Raw genomic sequence first — 7,369 nt, 5'->3', positions numbered from 1 at the left:
CATACATACACATATTTTATTTGCAAGATTTTATTTACTTATTTGCAAGAAAGAGAGAGCACAGCCAGGGGGAGCGGCAGGCCAAGGAAGAGGGGGAAGCAGGCTCCCCGTTAAGCAGGGAGCCCCATGCAGGGCTTGATCCCGGGACCCTGGGATCATGACCTGGGCCAAAGGCAGATGCTTAACTGACTGAGTCACCCAGGAACCTCATGAATTTATATATCTAATTCAAATAAAGGTTTAGCTGCTCTAAGACATGAGAAGCGTTTGATAAATGGGAGAATGGCTCTACATGTCTACCTCAGAGGAAGACCCCATGGCCCTGTCCACCAGACAGCAGGCTTCTGGGGCTGCACAGCCCCCAGGGCCACTCTAGAGCCTCTCCTGGGCCATGGCCTTCAATGGGCCATGGGGCTGAGCAGTGGCCTCTGGACAGGGGGGAGCCTATCTGCCACAGGAGAGGAAGGGAATGGTGGCCCGTGCGTGCTTTGTCCCGGCAGGCCCCCCGGGCTTATGCCTTAGGTCATCAACCCCCACAGCAAGGCAGCTGAGTCATGGTTCCCCAGATGAGAAAACTCAGGGAGAGTGAAGTTCAAGAACGTGCGCCGCTCTGGCTCCATGGCCAATCTTGCCTTTGAGGTTTTTTCCTCCCCACCTGGGACTCTTGGTCTCCTTTCCGAACTAGTCCCTCTTCCTGTTGATGGCCACGCGATCGGTCCTGTCTCAGGCTATGATGGAGCATGAGAGGACACGTAAGCCGCTTCAACTATTAGTCAGTAGTCTGCAGGAGGCCCTCACGGGTCTTGGCTTGAAACCTCCCTTTGTGGAACAAAGCAGAACCCCCAAATATGCCAGCTACCATGAAATGCTTTATAAAATCGGGAATTTCGGTGAGCCCTGGTGGCCTTGGTCTCTATCACTAGCCATAAACAAAGTATAACACAAACTAATTTATTGAGCGCTCCGTCCTTGGTGCTCCAAATGCATCACGTCATGTATTCACGGATGTCTTATTACTCCCATTTTCCAGGTGAGGGTTAGCAGAGAGATGGGAGTGACTTGCCTGAATCCAGACTCTGCAGCTCTAAATTTGGCTCTCCTAACTTCTCTACCCAGAGTCCGTAGCCACCCGGAGGGCTCCCTAAATGCCATAGAGTATGCTGGATGTGAGAGATACAATGACCTTAACCTTGGCCCTAGAGCAGTTTATGGTATGGTAGGATGGACAGAGTCATACTTGCAAACGAAGGAGGTTGACAAAATGACATAGGTGTGCACGCTGCCATGGGAGGGCCGGACGCAGAACTCGCGGCTTATGCTGGGCTCATCCCGGAAACCTTTCTGGAGGCAATGTTATTTTAAGCTAAATCTTGAAGCATTAGCCAGAGTAAGAAGGTGGGGAGGGGGTGTCAGGGCCTGAAGAGTAGACCCACAGAAGCTTATGCTGGGAACTGTTAACCTTCTCTATTCCTGGAGCTTGCATATGGGGGTGAAGGGGGCAGCTCCCGTCACAGAGGTGGTCCACACTCTGATCTCAGAAGGCCAGAGACAGGATGCCTCTTCAGGGTCTAAGGATATAGCCAACACCGGGAGCTTTTGTGCAGCAGCAGAAGATGGTAAGGCTCGACTTTTACCAAAACTGTTCTGGTGGAAGACTAGAAAGGGGGTCGGAGGGGGTGGCTACAAAGGGAGGGACGGTCCCCAGCCAGCGCTGAGCCCGTTTTAACCGTCTAGGCAAAGGATGATGAGGCCTGGGTGGCGAACAGTAAGTGTGGAGGAAAGGAATGGTGGATTTGGGGAGTATCAAGGAGGCGAAGTGAACAAGATGGGATGTGGGAGGGGAAGGAGGGGGCGGAGCCATGGACCACAGCCTCACATTGCTTGCTTGGGCGATGCGGAAGGAGGCAGCTGTAGAGACGGTGCGACACAGTTGGATCTGGGGCCCGGGTGGGGAAGGGGGATGCTGAGTGAAGTTTTAGGCCATGTGGGTGAGCCATGGAACATCAGCATCGTTGTCCAGGGAGGGCAAAGGATGCCACAGTCAGGAGATGGAAGATCGCGGTGAGAGGCGGGCCAGGAAAGCTGGGGGGGGAGGGTAGAAGCACCCCGAGCGGTCGGCCACATGGGGTTGAGAGGTGTCATGGCTCCCCAGGGAATTACTGTCACTTGGAACATGAAACAGTAGCAGAACTTCTAGATGTTACAAAAAAGAAAAAAAAGAAAGAAAGAAAGAAGGGGAGGGAGGGAGGGAGGAAGGAACTTACTTCAGTAAAACGTCGATTAAAATTTCATTACTCTGGAAATTTGCAATGGTTCAAAGGGATTCTGCTGAATTTTAACCTTCATGGTGGCAACATGGGGTCTGAAGAGTAACTAAATAGGACGGGCGGGCCCCAAGTGAAGGTTCTAAGCTACAGTGTCAGATTCATCTGATGCTTGCACGGGTCACACGAGACTGGGGTCTGGAATCGGCCCAAAGCAGTAGGGCCCATCAGTGGCCGAGTCCAGGGCAGGGCCCAGCACAGCCAAGAGGTGATAAATGAGGAAGTAAAGACAGCACGCTGTGTTTCATGTCGATAAGCAACTGTTGAAGCTTTCTGAGCTCCTCTGCACTGTGGGCCATGGACCGAAGGCCCTTGCCAGGGGAGAGGGGACCACGTCATGCTGTGGGCCAGGTTCTGGGCAAGAGCCTGCTGGCCAGTGATGGCCGTGCAGGCATGACCTTCTGTCATGGAAGAAAAGAATGGACATGACTGGAAGAGATTTTCAAGAAAATGAAGAAGAAAGTCACCAGTGTGCAGTGGGTACTGGGGACAGGACAGCCAAAGCCAGCCCTTGACCCTGGGCACCCTGTAAGGCATCATGTCATTCCAGCTCAGGCCAGTCACCAATGGCCGGAACAATGACAGAGTCAAGGAGGGGTTTCCCCTTCCGAGTGCTTGATGCATTTTGAAAAGATTCCCATTGAAAACAGTGGCAGTAAAAAGGTCTCAGAGCTTAAAGAATGAGCCCTCCATTTCGTGGCTCTCCCACTGCCTGCCTAGGCTCATTCCCCAGCCACACAAAGAAAACACACTGTTCTCATCCACCCTCAAGGACCTCAGAAGTACCCATTCACTAGCAAATCGCTGATAGCTCTTACCAATAATGCTATCCCAGTATTAACAAGATTTGCCCAAGCACTTCTGCCAGGTAAGGCCTTGTTAGCTGGTTTGCATCGGTCTGGTACTTGAGATCATGAAGCCGCATTCAAACAAACATCACTTGTTAACAACCAACTTTGCACGAGAGGAGATGGGACTCTTGAGTCCAAGGGAAGGAGGCTGCGGAAAGATCTGGTATTTAAATAGGAAACTGCTAGGAGGAGATTTGGCCTTTTGCTTCCATTAAGGACCAACTAAAAACCTAGGCTCAAGCACATCAAGAAGGACTGAGGTAAAACACAAGGAAGAAAAACCATACCCAACTTCCTGGCAATGTTTGTAAACTCCTGGGTTATGCTGCCCTAGCAAATAAGACTGATGAATGCCATCATGGGGGGGCAGGGTTTAAGGCTGATGAATGCCATCATGGGGGCGCAGGGTTTAAGGCTGATGAATGCCATCATGGGGGCACAGGGTTTGAGTAACGGGTCCTTCCAGCTTCGTGGTGCTGGTAAAATATGAGGCATCCCTTCAGAACTGGCTGAGTGCCTGCCCTTTCTGTGAGGTGGACTAGGTTTGCTGAACCTGGTTTTCTCGGGAGAAGTTTCTAGAGGGCCCTGTTACATGCTAGATGAGTGATGGCCCTTTGGACGGATGAATGAAGTTTCCAAATGATAGTTTCCCGGTCAGATCAAGCACGTGGTGATAAGCCAGAAGGTATGAGTGGGGTACCAGAGACCACAGCTACAGCTCTCTCTTCCTGTCTCTTGATTTAATTCATTCTTCAGAGTTTTTGAGCTCTTGCTGGGGAACAGGTACAGGAAGACAAACCCTGGGAATAAAGCAGTGGTTCTCAACCAGGGGTGACTTTGCTTCCCAGGGGGCTCTTGGCAAAGCCTGTGGACATTTTTATCGTCCCAGCGGGGGTAATGGGGGGCAGGCGGGAGGGATGCTGCTGGCATCTCATGGGAAAGACCAGAGGTGCTGCTAAACATTGCACAGCGCCCAGGACAGCACCCTACAACAGAGAATCCAGAGAATCCAGCCAAAGTGGAGAAACCTTGAGGTCAAGAAATAGGGTTCATTTCCTGTTTTCGAAGAATTAAGTCTGGTCATTGTAGTGTTTCTTAATATGGCTTGAAATGTGACCTAATGAAAACTTCTGCATTTACAGAAACTCCCCAAGTTCCTTATTTGAAACGATTATATATAAAATTGAATTCCCAGTACCGTTGGGGACTGAGAGCATGGGGACTGCTGGTGTAAAGGGTTCGTCACATTCTTACTAATTGACTGGGTTACCAAACCTTAGACTTAAAAAAATTTATTTAGCAGGAGGACCATTTCCAGGTGACCTGCCATCTTTATCAAGCAGAGTGAGTACTTTTGAGTGTCCAGAACCTAGCCGGACAGAAGATAACCTACAAGTTGGGTTAATACAGTAAACCTCACGAGTTCATCTCCTTTAACTTGAACTTGTTCCTCGTTCGTGCAGTTTCAGCAGGGCATTACTACAATCTCACTTTGCTTAGAAATCCCCTGGTCTCATAACAGCTGCAGATGGATTATTTGCAATGGTTTGGAACTAGTTCTTTCCAGCGCTCATATATGCTACTTACTATAAAATCAACCAATACGTTAATTAAAATAAATACCAATTTATTAAAATGGCACCCTCAGGACCTCAAATACACCCTATTTTGTTTCGCTGATGTGGGAGGTCAGTTATTTGACCTGGTGGTAGTGAGCTGTTCTGGAAAATTGCCTTTTTTATTTAATGAGGAGTAAAGTCAGCCAGAATGACCTCTAACGCTTTTTTCCCTGCTGTTAAAGTTTTCAGCTTAGCAGCTTTTGAGTGTGGGTTTTAAAGGCCTGGCATTGCCACCCTTCAGCTTGAAATCACCCCTTTATAATTGTACCGAGTGCTCTGGCCATTCCAGTTAATTGGAATGGTTTCAAAAATAATTGAAAAAAATTCTGTAATTCAGACTCGTCACTAATTCACACTGGCTTTTGCCCCCAAAAGGATCCAAATTCCTGTGGGTTCATTGGGCTTCAAACCCAATATTTAAGAATCATTGCAAAGTACATATTTTTTAAGTGGTTGATGCTTAAAAACTGAAAACAGAAAACTCTTCTGAGCCTCAATTTCCTCACTTATAAAATGGAATCTAAATCCTTTCCTGCTCTATTAATTATGGCATTTATGAAGATAATCACTGTATTGACATACCCTCTCGGTAACTGGCTACCATTCCCTCCCTCCATTCCTTCTTACCTTCCTTCCCTCTAACCCCCTCCTCCCTCCTTTTGTTTGGAGTTTTCACCCTCGCAGACAAACGGTTTTCATGCTTAAACTATGAGACTTTTGCATCTGAATCTAAACAAATCTTTGACCTCTCTTTAGACTTGTCTACTCACTGGGAAGGACCTCCTTGGCTAGGCTAGTCACTGTATCATCTTTAAGTCTCTCATTTTCCATCCAGTTTTTGTTTTGCCAGGAGGATAACTACCCCCAAATATGGATCTTTGTGATTTGTTCCAATTTTTTATCATTTCTGAACTGAAGCCAGCTGAAGCCATCTTGACAAGTCTGAGCAAATATCAACATTCCTGGGGACTAACCTTATTTCCTAAAAGACTCTGAGAAGCTATTCTTTTGGCTGGTTGGCCCAAACTTTTTTTTTTTTTTTTGAGAAGAAATGGGAAATTAAGTCACGAGAAAGAGTCTGATACAAATCCTGCTGAAACCTGAAAGCAGGTGAGCTGGAAACAGCTGTGAGGGGTGGGCGAGTAAGTGACTGCAGCTCTCTGAATCGAGCAGAAAAATGAAGGGACCTGACGTGGCCAGTGGCCCCCTCCATGACCCTGGTGGGGGTCACATGCCTCAGGCTAGGACCTGTGGTTCCAGGCTGATAACTCCTACATCAGGTTGTGTGAAAGGCTGTAAACATCTGAGTGGGAAGGCAGCAGGGAACTGAACCACCAGGGAACCCTAGGCTCACACTGGTCACAGCAACAAGCCCTTTGTTCTCATCCCCTGGCCTGCGGGCAGCCAAGTGGATTCCAGTTTCCATCACAGGCTGGAAATGGGGGCAGGCAGAGGGTGTCACTGTCCCCCTAGCACTACCCTGAGCCTGGTCACTAGACAACACTCTATGTAGGCCTCACAGACCTCAGGAGGCAGGCCTTTCCATGCCATGGCGCCTCTCCCCAAAGGCCCCCCAGTCATGCCCTGTATATCACTCGGCTTCAGGCACCTGCTCCTTCTATAGGCCAGACTGAGAATTCTGTTCTGTCGGAGCCAGGGAAGTAGCAGCTCCTGCCAGCACGCTGGGAAGACAGGAGCAGCGCAAGCCGCGAACACGGGGAGCAGACATCAGCAAGTCCCTGGGCACATTTGGATTGTCGTTTCCGAGACCAGAACACACAGGCTCAGGAAACATGGCCAGAAACCAGCACGGCAGTACAAGTAGGGAAAAGGAGCACCCTGTGTGGAGGCCGAAGGGACGGGGTGTAGCCAGGGCCATAGCCAGGGCCACGAACAGGACCAGTCAAGCCCGGCGAGCAGCATCTATTTGGCCCTCACCACCACGGTGCGCCTGGAAAAGTCAAGTTTAACAGCATGGGAAAAGAGCAGGAAAAACAAAATCCATTCTAGGGGTAGAGCCCAGGACCCGCTGAAACGGTAACCCTATCCACGGCGAGCCTGGTAATAAAAGAACAGTCTCGCAACTGCTTTTCCTCCTGTTCATGTTCGCAGTAACAGCTGGATACATGCTAATTGCAAAGACGTGCAAGAAAGAGCTCTAAGTTTAAAAGCAGGCGCGCCGTAAGCCGTCTCTCGCCAGCACGGCTTCAGACCCAAGTGTGATGTGGCACCTAGCAGGTCTATTTCCAGCGTACACTCATGGTTCCTGATTTGAGTGGGATGCTCTGTGCTGTCACAGAAGAGCAGCGTGCTGGTTCCTTCTTCCAGCGCCTCGCTTCCGCGCCACGAGAAATAGCTCAGACAGGGGTGTCTGGCCTCGTCACCGACATTTGGGCCGGATCACCTGCTGTGGTCAGGGGAGGGGGCGGGGGGGGGTTTCCCCATGCCTGTGGGCTATTTAGCCACGTCCCAGGTCTCTACCCACCAGATGCTGGTAGCATCCCACCCCCGCCAGCTGTGACAACCAAAAGTGTCTCCGGGCATTGCCGGATGTTCCTCGGGGAGGCACCATCAC

Source organism: Mustela nigripes, chromosome X (genome assembly GCF_022355385.1).
Source record: "Mustela nigripes isolate SB6536 chromosome X, MUSNIG.SB6536, whole genome shotgun sequence".
Classification (NCBI taxonomy): domain Eukaryota; kingdom Metazoa; phylum Chordata; class Mammalia; order Carnivora; family Mustelidae; genus Mustela; species Mustela nigripes.
Note: the sequence above shows the minus strand (reverse complement) of the source record.